Source organism: Cydia fagiglandana, chromosome 11 (genome assembly GCF_963556715.1).
Source record: "Cydia fagiglandana chromosome 11, ilCydFagi1.1, whole genome shotgun sequence".
NCBI lineage: Eukaryota > Metazoa > Arthropoda > Insecta > Lepidoptera > Tortricidae > Cydia > Cydia fagiglandana.
In genome coordinates this window covers 12,670,656-12,691,040 of record NC_085942.1, presented here as the reverse complement: position 1 = coordinate 12,691,040, position 20,385 = coordinate 12,670,656, and the positions used below count along the sequence as shown (strand labels likewise).

The 20,385-nt window shown below is 35.2% G+C and overlaps 1 protein-coding gene across 4 annotated transcripts in view; it reads right to left on the bottom strand.

The window, feature by feature from the left end:
* The window catches only part of LOC134669026 (zinc finger homeobox protein 4), a 152,887-nt gene extending 132,931 nt beyond the window's left edge, over positions 1 to 19,956 (bottom strand). For all 4 annotated transcript variants that reach the window (XM_063526545.1, XM_063526546.1, XM_063526547.1 and 1 more), the window contains exon 1: positions 19,746 to 19,956. The gene's annotated coding sequence lies outside the window, so the exon portion shown is untranslated. The remainder of the gene's footprint in view (positions 1 to 19,745) is intronic.
* Between the last annotated feature and the right edge of the window lie 429 nt (positions 19,957 to 20,385).

Here is a 20,385-nt window from a genome sequence, read left to right as displayed (position 1 = left end):
AACTCATTGACAGGTTCTCTAATATTTTTAAAGCCAGGATACATCGAGCTTGTATGAGAGTTGAGAGTCAACGTACAGAAAGAGATTTAGGGTTTTAGGGCCATTTAGGGTTCTTGCTAAATTGGAAATGTTATAGCGTAAGTATTGAACAACCAATTTAGCTGGCACTCTAAATGGCAATGGCACAACAATCGCGGAGCGTGATGGTACATATTTTTGACAGAATTTAAGAATATGTCGGTTACCGGAATGACTCATATTTTGATTTTCTAACCCTTTTAAACGAACTAGACATTGAGAATAGGCATGTTATATAGGCATTATAGCATTTACGTAGGTAGTGGTGGTAAGAATGCCCGTAAAGATTTCAATGTACTTAATGCAAATGTGAAGTGCATTGCTAAGTAAAAGAAGCTAAGATATCAATTCATAAAGGTTGAAGTTAAGAATACGTAGGGTCCAAAAATGAGGTTGCCGCAGCGATAATGAGAGCCAAGCCAGTCGAGTAAAACCGGTAGTAGGTTCATCTCGAGTCATTACTTGCACATTCTGTTTATTAACGATGTGGTAATACAGATTTCAATCAAAACTGCTGTTGATTAATTTTCTACTTGATTACGGTAGCCGGTTCCTCTATTTTTTAAGTGTTATTTGAATGTAGTGAACCCATTTTAGTTGTAGGTACTTTAAAATTCGACATTGGACATAATTGAAAAAGGAAGTGAATTAATTAAGATTAGAATAATTTATCTATAACAAACATGAGATTTAGATCATCCATTAGATGATAGAAATGACGGCATATTGCTCGCGGAATCTGGGCGTGTAGGACATGACATATTGCGCCTTTGAGAAAATAAAGACGTATGTGAAGATACGCCTACGACGAATACGACAATTTTATACTAAAACAGTGATATTATAATGTTACACTAAATTTCAAGGCACGTCATTGTTATCTCTATGGTTTAGCGACATTGTCTTGGTATATTCCACTCATCTAATTAATACACATCCTATTACAAAAGCCTTGAACTTTTGATACTAAGAAGTGGACAATGGAGGTTTATAAATAAGTTTAGTTAGTCAAATAGCGAACAATCAAGGCGACGGACAGAGCCGCGTATCTAAGTAATTAATCGTGGCTTATGATTGATTAAACACATTAAACCCGAGCACGATTCCCATTTAAATATTAAATCTATTAGGCAAGTGACATAATTCTAAGTACAGTTTTAATCTGAATTATTGCATGAATCGTTTGACATTTTAGTTTTGGAAACAATATGGGTGGCTCATGCATAATGGATGACGGTCAAACCTAATGGAAAAGTTATTGAGAATTTATGTAAAAGCAATAAATAGTATAATTGCTCGTTACAGATAAACTAAGAGAATTATGTTAATAGAAACACGAGCAATCAGTAAGAGCTGAAATTATAATTGCTAATTTTGCAAGAGAAAATAATGGAATAGGTATAATGAGTTTCAAGAGGCTAGTTTAATGAATGTCCACTCGACAATATTTGTTAAGGTAACAAGGTAAACGAGGATATTTATCGACATGAGGTTGTCGAGTGGGCAACCCTTTACGTGCTCACACCCATGCGGCGCGCGCTCGACAAACACGCGCTAGTGATGCGTAACGCAAACTCCGATGTCGATATTTACTCGAACACGGCAAACACTGGCACTCGATATTTGTCCAACTCGCGAGCAAATGGCGTGAGGCGCTTGGGAGTTGTTTGCGCTAGTGAGATTCACATGACCGCTACTGTAATTAACGAAAACTAACACACAACATACAAATTTCAATATGGTAGCGCTATCGTTAAACATTTATCTAGAGCACGTCATACCAAAAAACGTATGAGTGAAAAATGATATGTGACTTAAGGCAAGCCTTAAACGTTAGGTATGTTGTAATTCAAAAATGTACAATCGTAATAGGTACCATTAAATAATTGGGTAGCTATACACATATTGGTATTTTGTGCGTCGGCTATAACAAGTATACCTTGACCAGGGTTATAAAATAAAATAAGAGGAGAGTAAAAAGGCACGTTAAGCCATAACTTCATTTTGAATTCTGTGCAGTGTGTTCCCGTATCGGCTTGAACGGCGCAGCAGGGGGCGCCATCGTTCTCACCTCGAGCGTGTGGTAGCCGGTCTTTAATAAGTATCGATAAACTATGTCGATAAAATATGAATATGTATAAATATTTTCGATACTGCCTAATTTCGATTAACTACGCGACATGAATGTTTGATCCACTAACGCCGTTCGTGTTAGAATGTTAAAAAGGAATATCTGACTCGTAATCGATTGATATTCATCGATAATCGCTCGTTTGATAAACTGAAATTCCGTACGTGGCTGTGAATACATTCCACCCTTCTCTTATACAATTTATATTTGAACTTGTAAAATTTATATGAGTAGAAATTTTACATCGTGACTGATTTCGGATCTTTTTTCGATTTGTTTGTTCAAGCCGTAAACATTGTTCAATACCTATGTTCAAGTTTAGATTAATAGAAAAAGGAATTATAAACCGTACTGTAATTTTTCATTTATGATTATCGACTCGAAGCTTATTATTTTTTTAATTAGAATTGACTATAAATCTGCCCTCATCCATTATGGTAACTTACCTTAAGTTACCATTGACACTCGCTATTCAAGTGTAAATCTCCATAAATTGGTGCCAATGTTTAAAAATAAAATAAATTTGGGACCCAAAACGGGTTTTCGTTTTCAATTTGTAAGTCGAATTGTTCGTTATTCGATTAATAGTCGAGTAAGTGTCGCCGGGACAGCACTAATTAATCTCAGAACCGTGTTTCACATTAATTAACGAACTAACACCTCGACTGCCAAGCTATAAACATCCTAACCTCAGCTATAATACGGTTCCATTTCGTTTAAAATTTAAATTTAAATCTGAATGTAAACGTACCTGTCTACATAGTGCGTTATCGTTAAGAATAAGTGTGACAGTGTGAGGTCTGTTTAATTCATTCGAATATAAAATTTCTTTTTTTTTTCGCCTTGAGCCGAAATGTCATCCGCAACAATGAGTATGGAACGACCGTAATTAATATAAAAGAGTAGTTTACACGATATAATCTGCCTGAGCTGCGCCTTCCGTGAGACACGGAATTATATTTTTTCAACACCAATTAAATAGTGACGCCTAAATATGACCGAAACAACATAACTGCCAACGGGCATTAGTGTGCTGTGAACTGTTGGCACGTTGGACAAACGTGGACATGCCATTACGAGTGAAGGTGAAAAAATGATAATAATACCTAGCTTAAGTGGCCCACAAATACGTTGACAAATTTTTGTTAAATGTTGTTTTTAACTTAAACGTCTTTTACATAATGGAATTAATAATTTTTACAATCATTTAAACAAGGAAATGTAATTATATTTAAAACCTCCTCATTTAGCTTTGCTACATAAACGTACACATTTTGTAATATTTGTCAAGCAACGAATCTTTGGGGAGAGAGCCATGCCTAGTTGTTCCAAATAAAAAAATCTATAAAAATGACCGTATAAAATGACTTGATCATTATTTCGAAAATCGAGAAAAAAAACAGATACAATCAGTAAACTAACTAGTGCAAGTCCATATGTAGAGACTTTCTTTTTGATCAGAGATATGGCAAAGTGGATGCCTGGAGGGATTGCTTTCGGACTTATTTAGACACAGGTATATAAAACTAAATTTAAGCCAACAAATCACTGGTTCTCAAACATTAATGCTCGTGTAATCGTTACTGAGCGACACACCATGTCCACGTTTTTACCGCCATCATCAAATCGTGATTGTCGCATTCCCAAAAACTTAATTGTGCTGGGCAGTGTTGATTATATGGACATAATTATATACGTAACCACATCCGAAAATGTTATTAAAACGCGCTTAACTCGCGCACTGAGTGGGGAAAATTGAGGACATAATCTCATTGTAAAGGGACAGCTTTGATTACAGTACTAGCCGTGGAAAATAGTGTTAGTGAGTGGATCAACTTTTTTGTTATTATTCTGTCCGTCAGCCAGGCGACAATCGTAGCATCAGTTTGTTAGAAGAAATGTTAAATCCCATTCTACTAATATGCTAAGTACCCAAAATAAGTAAAGTAAGTGTTAGGTACATGACATGACCCATTTTGGAACGGGTTTATAAATGCCATAAAAATGAATGATTGGTTATTTTCAATACCTACCAAGAAAACCACAGGTTTGAGAGTGACCCAAGGGACCGTAACCATGGTAGCGAGTGTCAAGAAAAAGTTGATTCACCCAAGTAACCAAAATGATGATATACCAATGGAAAATAAATAGTAGGATTTTTTATTAGAAGTATGTACGTATCTATTTATTACATCGATGCCATTGCTGTAGTGTTCTTCCTAAGACCCCGCATCCTAAAGATTTCAATACAGATTCTCATGAAATAAAATTTGTCCAGCCAAGGTATCATATGGGTTTACTAATAATACATATTAAAAGCATGCAATAATTTGGTAGCCAGAAAGAACATGCCTTACCTATGGGCAGTAAGATTCATACAATGAACACGATAAAAAAAATTGGAAATTCTATGTGTGTATCGCCAAACACGTCAACTGACGCGCGCGGCTATAGCCCAATATCAACCTTAAGTGCATTCCGATAAGGTTTAAGATGACGCGGTCCACGCAATAGACGCCGTTTAAAGGGTTAACTTTTATCTGTAAGTGCAGTATCTTTAACATTTCGCAAATGAACCTTTGTTACATCTGCAGCTATTAAGTTATTTTAAATCTAATAATAAAACGTTTTGTCCATTAATACAGCCACACCTGTCCCGATGCGTATAAGGCTTGTAATTATTATGCACATCCCGCAGTGGCCCGGGGGTACTATTGTTTTAAGAAGATTTTTATTGCTTTTGGTTATTCCGAACAATGGGATACTTGGGAGGGTAATTTGGGATGTCGGATGCAAGTCCAGGGGACATGCAAGATTTTTTTTTTAATTGAAGAAGCTTTGGGTGTCAGTAGGTACATCTCTAAATATTTTGCAATGTTGGGATGGTTGATTTTTTTGAGATTATTTGTTATTAAAGTATAAAAAGTAATAGCAATTAGGACTTAATTCACTATAAAGAAAAATAATAAATGCAGTTAAGTTTGAGGATTGTAAGTTGTAAGTCAACATTATTACTTGAATTAACTAACTTCGTTGTTTAAATACAATTTTAAATTACGCAAAATACACTTTTTTATAACCGAAGCAGTTTCAGTAACTTTTAATATGTAGGTACCTACCTATAATTTAATAACTTGCGTGACTCTGTAGTCAGTCAAAATATTATGTATTTGATGATACAATTCAGATGGCCCAGTTATTTAATTAAAATCCCATTCTACTCGTATCATTTACAGCCATAGATATTGCCACGAACATTCGATTCCACACCTATCCAATATTAAAACATAATTAAACCATAAACAAAGATAAGGCACGATCAAATGGAACGCCGCCTAATCTAAGCTGATTTACAATTAGTGTAATTACGAGTTAATTGACACCAATTTTAATTATCGATAACATGTAATGTACCGAAAATTCTTTATGATTTACTTGATAACTGGGAAATAACGAAACGTTAATAGGTACATAACGAAATTAAAGAGAACATAAGATGTTATGTTTCATTTAAAAAAAATTGACATAGCGAGATTCACTTATGGCACTTTAAAATCATAAAAACCGCCATATCGTTGCTACTTTGAAAAATCTTGCATCCACTGCTACTCAAAGTTAAAACGCAGTAACTCTGTATGCATCCCATATATAGTTACCACATTTTTCTTCTGATTGGCAGAACAAGAGAGAACGAGTTTTTTTCAAAGTATGTAGCAGTGGCGGCGCGTCTAGATTGTTCGTAGGCAAGCCGTAGCTAAATTGCCCTTCCTTTTCTTCATGAGTTTAAAGAAAATGGTCCAAGAGCCTGAATATCAGACAAGCCGATGGGAATCGAGGTCTATGGACACTCCGCCACTGGCATGTAGTCATGATATGTATAATGAAATATAATTAAAATGAACAAATAGATTCGAAGCAAACGCTACTTATTCTTGACAGACAGCTTTCCTTCTGAATAAAATACACTATTACAAACATTAAAACGTAAGAATTCTCTAGATTATTTATTACTTAGCTATTTTCGAAGCAGTCCCATTCATAACAAGCAGCACAATGCTACAAACACAAAACTTAATTAAAGTGACACTCCGCATGCATAATGAAATGATTCACGCACAATCGAGGGAATAAAAATGGCCGCCAAGATGGATCCCACTGTCACTGGAAAAAGTTTTAAATGCACCTTTTTACCCATTGTAAACGTTGCTGGATATGCATGCAAGTTGAAGACTACTTAACTCAGTTTTAATTTTGAAAATGCTACTCGTCGATGCTAAAATACGAATTGTGTAATTCGGATATCAAAAGAGGATTCATGGGAGCCCAAGGAAAAGTGCTGGAACTTCAAGTGCTTAACAAATTAAACTACTCATTTATATTCATGCGTACGCATAAAAAATCCAACGCAAAAAAAAATATTTTAATTTCTAACAGGATTAAGTTAAATGATACAAAGTACTTAGTAATATGCGGACATGTTTTTTTAATGCAAATTCTTAAGTTGGCCATACTAGTTTCAATATGCAAAAAAGAAAAAACTACTCAGGTACAGAACGGACTCGTAAAGTGTAAAAATTGATGTTGGTATTTATTAAATTACTTAAAAGCCAAGTCTGCTTTTTATTATTCTTGGTTGCATAAACTAGGAATGCGCATTGGTATCTTCCAACAATCATATTTTAATACCGCTTGTTTTTTTCTTTTTATTTTGCTTTAACTGTATTCAATACACTGCTCTTATCATGGCCTTAATACAGGTGATTATTGTACTTTATATTTTTACATTTGACGCCGATTTCATTCATGCTAAAATTATTATTAGTTGAATAATTTTAACACTACTCAAGGTCCTACTCATCTTTGGAGTTTTTTCATCTAAACACTGTATGAAGGCCCACTTAAGTTTTTGTCTACCAACAATGACCGTTTATCGATTATTTAATAGCAAACATTGGCGATAACGTTTTGGGCACTATCACTAATTATTGACAGATAACCCGTTTATTACCACACTGAAGTACCCGACAATATACTTAGGTACAATATGGACAGGATTACAAGATACCGCTCTTATCAAATAATTAATGTAGGTACTTTATTTGTCTACCTATGTATCTTTATTGATCTAGACATAACAAACCGTGACGATATTAATTAGTACTCATCTATATCTGACGTAAAAATACTTATTTAAACACGATTAGAACAGTTTTAAAAAAAAAATTAAAAGAAAATCTAAGTAAATCTTTAAGTGAAATTAACCAGCTTAACACCAGAAATCTAATTAAGAAATATCTATAAAGCTCGATCGTGCAAATATTCTATAGTAAAAAGCCTTATTCGGTGACAGCACAATCGATTTCCGATTCTGTAAAAACGTAATTCGTCGGAGGCGTCAAAAACCGCGCGCAATGTCAACGCGAAACGCCGCGAGGCATCCGTCTTGGTGGTGAGGCTTTTTTTTTATCAACGAAATATCTTTTTGTTTATATGTTGGGTTTAGGTTCCATTTTCGAAAAATATTCTTAATTGTATTAAGGACAGTGTTTTGTTTGAAAATGTTCCAATATTTGACCGTGCCATGTTATGCTATTTCTTTTAAAATGCTTAAATGGTCATAAAAAGTACATAAACAAAAGACAATTTACCTTAAGTAGGTATTTAGACGCTTGGTAATGGTCACGATTTCCTTATAAACAAGTTACTTTAGCTATACCTATAACAAAATAGCCTTATCAACTCTACCTACTTAATAAAATTAAGTTTTCAAAATTATTAAAAAGTTGCTAAATATTGTAGCACCGCGATTGCACTGAGTCAGAACGATTATGGTTCAAATTACACTCAAAAGCTCAGGATCATCGATCTTGCCGTCTCTCTCAGACCAGTTTTGTATGACCGAGAACTAAGAGGGACGGAGTGATTGTTCCGATTGAGTATTTGAGAGCAGAGCCGCGGGTTCGTCGGCTGGCCTTGGCGGAACCAGTTCTCGGCCCAAACTCCGGCAATTATTCAATAAAACAAAAGCATCGCGCCATTTTACTTTTACCAGAGAAATGCGATGCAAATCCATTATAAGTACTAAGTTACAATAATTATTTTTTGATTACCTACTCCTTTCAGTTTTAGACGATATTCTGGTAAGTACGTGCTTATTTCTTGAACGCTATAAGTGGATTTAATTAGATTTTTCAAGTAATTGCCAAATAGGAAGCGGTTTTTATACTTTCCATTCAACTGAGTGACTTTTTTGTGCACGCTCTGTGATATCCCTTCCATTCCATACCTAAGAGATTTAAATTTTATTTCCTGTATACTTAAAATTTCAACTTGGAATAAAAATAGTTGAAGCCTATTTATTATCAATGAACTGTGGCGCGAGAGAGATGCGCTGAAATTAAAAAGTATCTAATTAAGATTTTACAAGAAGGTAGGTAATAATTCGCGTACAGTGCTTAAACGATGAAGTCAAGCATGTAAATAATCCAAAAGTAAGACAGATATCTACAATGCAACAAAGACCCTGAAACCGTGTCGGTCTAAATATTAACAAGATGTCCGTAACTAGATGCTAAGGTATGTAATAAATGGTACCCGTTACATCTACTATAGCGGCTAAATACAACCCGAAGACTTACCCATTCTCTACGCACGTGCAGACCGAATGGGTCCTATTATTGAAAGACGGCACGAGCCTCTGAAAAATGTACCACGAAATCTGATATGGCACATAATCTATTATTAAGAAGAGAAGGTACCTATTGTACCTCCTAGAGGCGAACGAAATATTTCAAATGCAAATCGTGCTAACGCCATGAATGTAATAGTTTGTCGTGGTCCGCGCACGCGCCGGAAACAAATTATCATACCCATATATGCACGTACGGAATCGACGAAAAACTTATTGATGTCGCTCGCTCGACATAAATTGCGCTAACGAGTGAATTTGAACTAGAAAGTGCTTCCAAATACGACCGTTGAAATGCATTTTTTCTTGCAACTCAACTCAATTAGCGATGTTTTGTCGCCAGCCAAGTGTAACCGTTACAAAATTCCATTTTTCACAATTAAGTTTCTATCATTATTATAAAAGAAAACATAATTGCATTTCCTAACGTTAGCTGCAACGAAACGTTCGGTAGGTACCTATTCAAATTCGGAAGTTAGTTCTGATGGCGTCACGTTTTGTTGACATTCGGGTGCGCGGCGGAAATGGAACACTTCTAGATTGAATTTGAAAAACTTAACGGTAGAACAATTTGTTAGGTAAACGGTTGACACGGCGACGATGAATGAGGGATACGTGTCAAATTGTAACGGTTTTTTCACGCGTGTCGTCCTCAATTGAAATTTAAATGCGGTTCTATATTATTTAGAAAAATTGTCTCATGTTACTTTATTTTTTTTTATTATTTTATAACATTTACCGAGGCTTACTTATGGGGTGACTGAAACGAAAAATCATTGAGTGACATCAAACTGAGCAGGTATATAAGGATTTTTTTGCAAATTCTCATTAATTACTTTAAGATTACTTTTTTTGTGATAAAAACACCTTATTCTATTCCATGGTTAGGTAACTTAGATGTTATTATTTATGTTTCAGTATCGGCCGGGTAGAATATAAAGAGGCATTGTGATTCTGCGACGTAATGCGATGTATCTAGGCGAGGTGCCAACGGCCTCAGGTCGGTGACTTTACACCAAGATTATGCCGATTCTGATAAATCTATCATTTTGTATGTGTGCTGAAAACTTGAAAACTTTGCGACTAAGGGTAATTTTTTTAAATTTACGAATTTTTGGTCACACGTTTGACAGGTTTCGGAGAACCTTAATTAAATATTTGTTTTAAATCACGTTATGCTTGTGACTTATGTATTAAACTTAAATTTGATTTAGTATGAATTAAATATATTTGGCAATAACCTACCTACCAGCGTCCGTGTGCGTAAATGTTTACCATATAATGTAAACCTTTTTTTTTCTTAGCCTATTTGAGTGTGTCGCTGCTGGGCAAAGGCTCTCTCTCGCTCCCCCTCTCTCTCTCTCTCTCTCTCTCTCTCTCTCTCTCTCTCCCCTGTTTCTCCATAACTCTCGATTCCCTAAAGTTTAATTGGATGCAAAAATATATCTCTAGACTAGATCTGAATTTTCAAGCACTGTTAGTGCTCTCCGAAAGATATCGAACAATAGAAAAAAATCGTACTGAATATGACCTATACATTACTCACGCTCACGACTGTATAAATTCGGTTATTTGTATGCGTTAAGAGGTTATTTCAATGCAATATAAAGTCATTTTCCTATATAAGTTAAAGTCACGTGAAGAGGTAAAGTGGTAAAGGATTTATCTCTTAATGTCACACAAATAAAAATAAATACCTATTTAACTACGTAAAAAATAGTAACTTAGGTACCGGTTCTGTTCTGTTCTTCCTCTGTTCTTCGGTTCTAAGTACCTATCTAATGTTGAAATTTAAATGTTAAGCAACAAATACCTACGATCGTTAAGTTAATTTCCAGAAACTATTAGGTACAATATGATTTTTACATTAAAATCACGAAAAATACTTGATACTTGGTATATTCATTATTCATTGTGGAATAAATTGGATCAATTTTAAGCATATATTTATACTATAAATAAGCGTAAGTAATTTACTTGTAACAAAAAATAAATATTAAATATAAATACACACATACTCGATTTAAAATCTCGACACTTGACTGTCAGAAAGAGAATCAAAATATGAAGCACCATAGCATTTTTATTAGCAAATACTTACATAATATGACTGACATTTGAACAAAGCGAAATTTCCACCCACGCTATCAAAGTTCCAATTTTAAATTTAAATCAAGCTAATACATACATATCTACTGTTATCTCTCTATCTGTTGTCCATCTCAACGAGCTGTCACGATGGCCTTATCTGTGCTTGACGAGTTTCCCAGGCGTTTCGGCGCTAGTTCCACTACCGCCTCATAGATGGCGTGACTGGTGGCGCTACTCGCGGATACACGAGTTTATAACGGGTCAAATTAGATACCCTTTATACGATTTTCTGCTATGAAGTAGGCACAAAATGCGATCCCTTCCTTTCCATTACATGCGAGAGTCATAAAATAAATACTTTACATATTATATATCTACTTAGTTATTATGACAAGTCATTTATTATTTTTAGGAAGTGGGAAATGAATTTTTAGTAGCTACCCTAGTGTCAACATCAAATTAGGCAATTAAAAACCAATAAGAAGCATAATAACTATTTCTGCGATCTTATTTGTTAAAAAAAGATGTTGAGGACAAATACTTAATAAGTACCTATCATAACAATACCTAGGTCTTACTGAAAATTCCTGGACTGGCCACAAAAAATGAGTCGTCTCATATATTAGAATCCAGAAACTCTCAGTATGACCCACGTACAAGTCGTACAACACTAAAAAGTGTTTGCTTTAACTAAGATCATGAATCCACAATAATTCACATAAGCCGCTCAATTAGTAGGTAAGTACCTACTTTGGCCGAAGTGAACAATATATTTTTCAGTGAATGTTAGATATTTAGATCGTAATATCATAGCTTACCATTGTAAGGGTATGGATATGGTATTCACACTCGTACTGGTATTGCTAGGCAGTACCTGCCGTAATTATTTTCTGCAATTAAATAATCTAAGCAAATTATTGTAATTTTCCTTAGAAGGACTTGTAATACCGGGCACACCATTAATAATTTTAATTATTTTGAGTACATACCTACAGTCATCTGCAATTAAATCTTGCACAACAAAGCAAGTAAAACATATGACACTCACTTAAATAAATAAATATTTTTACACAAATCGAGCTAAAGCCACAGTAAGCTCAATAAGGCTTGTGTTTGGTTCTAGAAGAGGATATACTTAATGTGTATAGATATGATATAAACTTATTGGTATACATAGAAAACATCCATAACTCAGGAAGAAATAATTGTTATAAATACACAAATATAGCCCGTACCAGGATTCGAACCCGGAACCTCCTGCTTCGTAGGCGGGGTCACTACCGACTAGGCGAAGTTAGGTTATGTCTGGGTCTGAGATCGTCAAAAAGCTGTTAAGGACAAATAAGATAGCGTCAGATATTTTTGCGCCCTTTGTTGTACAAGATATTATAAGAGCAGGTGATTGTAGCTATTCCTATAGGTATTAACTCTATGTGCGCTGACAGATTTATGATGACCAATAGAAATTGTAATTGTCAAAATTCTGACAAAAACTCTGCGTCAGCTTTCGTGAACTATAAATTTTTACAAAATATCTTTAAATTTATACGGCTAACCTTAAATTGCGGATCTTTTATTCAAGATAAATAATCCCTTATATAGGCTTGAGGTATATACCTACCTACCTATCATGTTAAATAAATTAATAAAAAATGTATGTATGTTGACGACCGGTCTGGCCTAGTCTGGTAGTGACCCTGCCTATGAAGCCGATGGTCCCGGGTTCGAATCCTGGTAAGGGCATTTATTTGTATTTTGATACAGATATTTGTTCCTGAGTCATGGTTGTTTTCTATGTATTTAAGTATTTATATATTATATATATCGTTGTCTGAGTACCCTCAACACAAGCTTTCTTGAGCTTACCGTGGGGCTTAGTCAATTTGTGTAAAAATGTCCTATAATATTTATTTATTTATTTATTTATGTATTTGAAAGTACCTATATATCGTCAGTAGTTTAAGTATACTTTTGCACCTTTATATCAATAGTATAGTAATGGCACTTATTTTATACCTATTATTATGAATAGATAGGTAATTACGTAGGTATTGAACATTGCCGTACGTAATGATCATCCGGAGACATACTGCCGTATTCGAACTTCAAGATATTCACAAGAGACGACACGTACTAGATCCATTCTAGATATGTTATAGGTTAGATATCAACTAGTTCTCTTTTGCAGCGCAATTCGGGCAACCAATGTCACTTTTACGTTAGATAGAGTAAGATATCTACAGGGTGATTCAGGAGACGTGAGCAGGACTAACACTGCGCATTTCGTAAATTATAAGCAACTGTTTCGTATCAGTTTAGTGCGGTGCAGTGCAATTTTCTAGTCGTGTTGAAAAAAAAGTTAATTTATTTACGACATGCATGGTCACCCTACAGTTAGAATACTACTAAACTACCGATATTCTGTGTCAAATTGAATGTCATCACGGTCTGGTTACTTTTGAAAACTCGTATCTCACTCAAGTTTGACAGTTTATTTTCTTCGTAATCAATATGCTGTCATTGCGGTTAAAGAGGTTTTATGTTTATTAATTAGATCTTGTAGGGTGACCATGATTGCAGAGAATTAAATTTGCCCTCGCCAAAAATTTAAAATATAGGAAAAAATGTGCTTGTTTCACCTTAATACGACAGTGATCGATCAATTATCAGTTACTGAGTGTGCAGGATTAGTCCTGCTCACGTCTCATGAATCACCCTGTATAAGATGTGAATTAGATCTCTAAGTCATATCCTGTGGAAATCGTTCAAGAGTATATCTCCAGAATCGCGCAAATGTAAAATTTGAAAGGTTAGATCTTAAACATATCGTTATCGTATCTTGATGATGTTTAAAAGATGTCTAATAGATGTCTATTTCATAATCCGAATCGGGTCCATAGGTACGCTACATGTGGTGTGGTTTTAGGTAGCTATGCTTCGTATCTTAGTGTAGGTATACCTAAATGAATTAATTTAATGTAATTTTATGAACCAAAATAATTATTTTATGCTCCTTTTACTTTTAAAAAAATACGCCACTGTTTTAAAAACTGAATCTCACCTATGAAATATTCTACACATTTAAGCATCGCATAAAAAATATTAATAAATTCACTAGCTCCACCTTACGCTTGTTTTCGCAAATACCTATCCATTTTGAATAGGTAAGTTAAGCAAACTGATTACCATACTAACAGTGGCATTGTTCCTACGCAGCCAAATCAATTACCTAGTGGTAATAAATTAAATACTTTTCCCTCGGCGATAAGGATCTTTGGTATTTGATTAATGAATCAATCTGTGAATATCGATCTTCGGGAGATCGGGAACGGTTGTGATACGGCCGCCCCGTTGTGAGAATGCGACGCGTTTTGTTTTTAGCCAGGCTTTTTTTCAGAAGTTTTTTTAAACATAACTTCATATGCATACCTACTTACTACCCATAGTTTTTTTTTTAATTGGTGATGTAAATCTATTTAGTCAAATTCGCTTACATTTCAGATTAATTTAGAATATATCCATCTATCTGTTATACACCAAATATTAAAGCGGTACCGGAAATATATGTTAGGTACGTAATATGCCTATTAATCAATCTTTCCCGCAGATTAGTTAGAAAAAAAATAGTCCGATATGATTTTGTTTATACATATAATATTTTTGTTTCTTTTTTAAATTGGTAATGAATTAGGTTACTAATCAGTAATCAGAAATGTTTATAATATGTACTGTGTGTACATGTAGACCGAGTCCCGATTACACCGAAAATTAATTAATGAATAAATATGTGTAAGCCAGAAAATATTAATTTAATCGTCGGTAGGTACTTCTTTTATCGAAGAAATTGAATAAAATTTCCCGAAATTCTAGTACTATTATAAATAACTGTCTTGAAAATTGTAGGCAAATAATTTTGGCCAACTTAAAAAAAACAAATCATAAAGTAGATAACTTCTACTAACTAGGTAGGGTAATTGTGTCAGATACCGTCCAATTATAGGAGATGCCTACTTTGAAATGCTAAAAAAAAATATTTAAGTAGTCTTACTTAAATGTGCTATATTTGTTTGTATTGCTCATATTGTCTATTTTAGGTTAATATTACGTGACCTTAAAAAATATTTACGGTTTATTTTATAAAAAATATATTTTGAAAAAGTAGGGTTATTTCAGTTTCCGTCCGCCTGTGCGCTACTTTTCGTCCACGTATGAGTCAGTTTTCGTCCACTGTATGAAAAAGTACTGTAGGGTGCATTATTGCATTGAAAATCAATTATACCTATCTTTATTTTTTGTTTTTATGTTATATAGATAATTCTTAGTTAGTTACTAGCTTCTGCCCGCGACTTCGACCGCGTAGAATGGTTATTTTCGTGATAAATATTTATATATATTTCCTTCCTCAGTAGACCGACAAACAGTGTTACATTCGCATTTATAATATATAATATCAATATAATAAGGATTCATTTATTTTTAAGCTATGTACGTTACTAGTACCGGCTTAGTTTTGCTGTATATAGGGTCATTGCGTTAGTTTTTATCAACTTATCGGAGCTGCCAGAGTAGCTGGACAATAAAATTTATCATGAAATACCCACTTAAATATATGATAGTTATTTGTTTTCTTGTGTTAATTTATGTATAGGAAAAACTAATGCAGATGCATTATTAAGATAAACACCAGTTATAATTATAATACCTACCCACTTTTATTTTATTAATAACAGATATTTAACTTGTTTTTCTTTAATTACTAACAATCTAATACAATCTATTTATCAACTTTAGATAATATTATTTATATTATATTATTATTTGAGAAATTCAGAGTCTGAATATACATGGTCATTCAATAATTTATTTTTTTGTAGGAAAAGATCTCTATGTATGATCATAGTCGTGAGGGAGTTCATTCTGAATTAATTAATTGCCCATAGAGATTCAGGCACTGAAATTCTTTAGAAAAACAGCTCGTGTCGTGTATGATGGTGCCTTATAAAGAATCTATGATAAATAATATGTAAAATATTAGGCCAAGCGCGCACCACGACTTTTTGTCGCGCGATAATTTAGTCGCAGAAATGTAACGTATGTCATATAAACGGCAGTGCGCGCACATGCGACAAAAAAATCGCAGCGATTTTAAAATTGTCATTTGTCACATTTTTCCGCGACTGCTCGCGACGCGATTGTCACAAAGTGAATTGCATCAACATCAACATCAACATTTATTCATCAAATAGGCCACAAGGGCACTTTTACACGTCAACATTGAATTTACATAAAAGCAAAAATAATAACATCAACAATTTTATAAAATAAAACTAACAATTCAATCTAACGCATTACAATTACTAAGAGATGTATATGGTCTCTTAATGTCGAATTACATACAAAATACAGATAAAAAAACACACACAAAAAAAAATCTATAATATTTATTATATGCAGCATACGGAGTTGTATGGCCCCGCGCGCACTGCGATAATAAAATCGCACCCGGACCTCAGTCGGCATTTCGCTCTCCAAGAGTCAACATATCGGAACCTGCTTCTCCAATGGAGTCAAAAGATGAGACGCTAGATGTTGACCGTTTAATTATAGAATTAGAAGGAGATCACCTTTGTGGTATAAATACTCAAAGTCATACAGCGATTGCATATTGTTTCACGACAAGCGACTGGTACGAAATCCATGTCGAGAATGAACAAATCGTCGACTTTTCATCGCAGTGCGCGCAGTGAATTTTCTGCGATAAATTACAGCGCGATTCTAAAATCGTGTTGCAAAAATTAAAATCGTGGTACGCGCTTGGCCTTACAGACGCCCGGACCGCGACTTTGCGGTCCGGCGCACGTTCGATCGTGTGTAGGGGATCCGCCATATGTACGTCCATTAAAGCCGTGTAACAGACAACCGCACCTATGAGTGAGAGCGAGAAAGAGATGGCTTTTAAGGACGCAGTTTTATAAAGCCACACATTCACACTCCTACCGTCCTACAAACGGCTAAACGGTAGGACGGCTCGTAGTCTGCAACCCCCATACACAATCCTACCCAACGAGGCGGACTACGAGGCGGCCTACAAGGTAGGAGTGTGAATGCGGGGCTTAAGTGAGAGCGAAAAACAGATACTTATTAAACCAGCATCCACACGGCCTGGTACAGCTATCAGTTCCATGAACAGCATGCTGTAGGATATAGAGCGAGATAGGGAGACAATTATATGTCTCGTTCTTGCAGGACTATTTTGTAACATCGTGTTAATACTGCTTAATAATCATAGACATTTCAATTATTTTAAAGCCCGCTCCACACTCGTGCGCGAGTTGCGGTGCGGAGCCACGAATGCGAGTGTGGAGTCGATTTCGCAGATCTGTGATCTCGACTCCACGCTCGCGTTCGCGGCTTCGCGCCGCGATTCGCGCTCGAGTGTGGAGCGGGCTTAAGGTTAACTGGTTTGCGAAACAAGCGGTATCCAGACGGGATGATAAAATCGACCTATTTGATCAGGAATGAAATTGGCGTCAATCTCCAATTTAATCACCAATTTTAGATTTATGGTAATATTAGAGCCCTCTAAATTGAAAAAATACCCCAGAACGAAAATACGTCACAAATTATATAGTATTCTTGCATCTCATTTTATCGGTAATATCGGGCATTATCGGTGGTTGAATTCGGCGAGCCAAATTGTCGTTTGCGTCCGAACGTCCTGATTCGATCGGGCAATTTAATCAGATTGGCAAAAAATTGACTAGTCTGGATACGCGTTCTTAAAATTGCTTTATTTTTTTTTTTATATTAAGGAGGGAAAATCGTAAGTATTTGACATTTTTTATATTAAGATTCGAGTAATGCTTGATGCTTAAATAATTAATTGCCTATTTTAACTTATTTCCTCGCATATTTGGAGCAAAGCACTATGCTCCAGTGGGAATAGCAATTCCTGGAATCGTCTCATTGTCGGACTCAGTTCAATTCTTTCATTTCGTCGAACAAAATCGAAACTCATCCACGAATTGCTATTTTCGCCCTCTGTAATCATGTAATAATAAATCTCGTCTACACCACTCATAGTACATGGACGGAAACTGAAACAATATTTAAAGCTATTTTTAGTTTTCGACCACGTATTTTAAATATGATTTTAATCAAGCAACAGTGACAAAATTGTGGACGAAAACTAAAATGTATAATCTTATAAGCAAGAAACATCATTTTAAGAGAAAATATGTAGTAGTTTATAAGTCTTTTGAAGTAAAACGACCATAACAAATACTCACCTAGCTGTTCCAGTTACCGTCCGTGTGGTCGGAAACTAAATATTTTTCAAAATTAGTATGTCAGTACTCGTCCACTAAATTTATCAAAGATTATTATGAAAAAACTATAAAAAACACTTAAAATTGCGTTTATTATACTTTTAAGTTGCAGTATGTGCCAATAACGTAACTTAAACTAGCTAAATTAATTAATAAACTTACCGTGAACATTTGCCGCCAACACTTTTTTTTTTCTTGCAAAATGACGTTTTCAAGCTCTGGGTGCAATGCCGCCACTTACATAATTTTTTTTTAAGCCGCTATTTGTCAAATAACACTTTTATTTCGGTAAAAATATTGCTTAGACATTATGGATTGCAACAAATCCAAACATGTGTGAGAAGGCTTGTTTATATTCAAATTTTCCGCAATTATTTGTAGCAACTCCGCCAAGTGGACGGAAACAGGCACTGGACGGCAAACAGACACAATTACCCTATTTCCTGACAACCTAACAATAACAGGAAGGAAATTGGCACGGGAAATTACTTTCTTAGTCACAAATACCTACGAAACAAAATAAACTTATTTTGACAAGCAATTAATTAATTTAGCCCCAGGCTGTTATGATTCATTCGTTTTATGTTTTTTTAGCAAAGACATTGTTTTTTTCTGCAAAGCGTTTCAAATTCGATTATTGTTAAAAATAAACGCTGGATTCATCTCGGCATTCTGTTATCAGAACAATGATAGGTAGATAGAAATAATAAAAATTGAAGTCGTTTTATTCAAAGGTCGAATAGGGCCTTTACTTTACACGGCAAGCGTTTTTTCTAAAGTGATTAAATACGAGTAGGTAGTTTTTACTGTTTTAAAATGCACGATTTCTGTAATTAATTTATCCAATTAGTTCAAGAAAAAGTTTTTTTTCGTTAAGTATTTAACAAATTGTGATTCTCTTTTTTGTATTAAGTATTTCGGCGTCATTATTAGGTACCTACCGGATTAATTTTTATTTTTTTTCTATGTTAAATATTTCACCTCATAATTATTTTAGATTACTTACCAACTTTTTGTGTTTGAATTGTCCCCGCTTTTTCTAATTAGATTGTGTGCACAAAGGAAAAGTAGGTAATGAATCGGTCTACAATCGGAGCTCAATCAACTCAAGTCACTTATAATTCTTATAATCAAAAATCTCATTAATGCCAGTTAATAAGCTTTCGGTCATAAACCACTGGTTTAATTAACATATAAACTAACACCTACAGTCTAATGAGATACCTATAATAAGGTTCCGATTACACTGTACCGGGCTTTATGAGGTTTGCCAATTTGCACTTAAGATTTTAATTGCCGTTTGAAAGTTGCAATCATTCCCGTTCCGGCGACTTGGGCTATCGGCCAACAATGTTAATACCGCGCCCGTGAATCATTTTCTGGTTTTCCAGTGAGAATCTCACAAGAAAATAATTATAATAATTACAACCTTTTAGCATCGCCCGCTGAACGGCTAAACACGTCGCGGCATCGCATTCACAGTCACAATATCACTTGTCCAGTATCCGGATGATGAAACAAACACAGTCAAAACACAAGGAACTACACCGTAAACACTTGGGAACTTAAAAGTTAGTGTGTGTGAGTTCGGAGTAACGACGCGCGACGCTTCACTGCCAACGGTCGCCGGCACACTACGCGGTCGCGCGCGCTGGCCCCCCCGCGGCGTGCGCCCGCGCCCCGCGAGGGGCGGGGCCGCCGAGCGAGTCGAGGCGAGGCGAGCCTTAATTACGCTACGGGCGAAACGGGACGGCGATAGCGAGTGGGCGCGATCTATTAGCACGGAGAGCGGGACGACTCGTCTTAAGTATTTTGTATAAGTAATGAGGGGTGCGGGGCCGCATCTCCCGCCAATCTTTAATGTTGATTGCCGCCTCTGAGGCCCCTCATTAACGCCTGGCCACGCCTCGATTTAATTACGATCGTTTAATTGTTTTTGCGCGATTGTTCCCGAGGTGATGCCTCGTCTTAATTGGCAGGTAATTAACTGGCGCCTGAATAACTAAAATGTTGACAATTTATTTGTGTTGTTATTGTAGGAATTAATGATAGAGCTCGTTAAAAAGAGA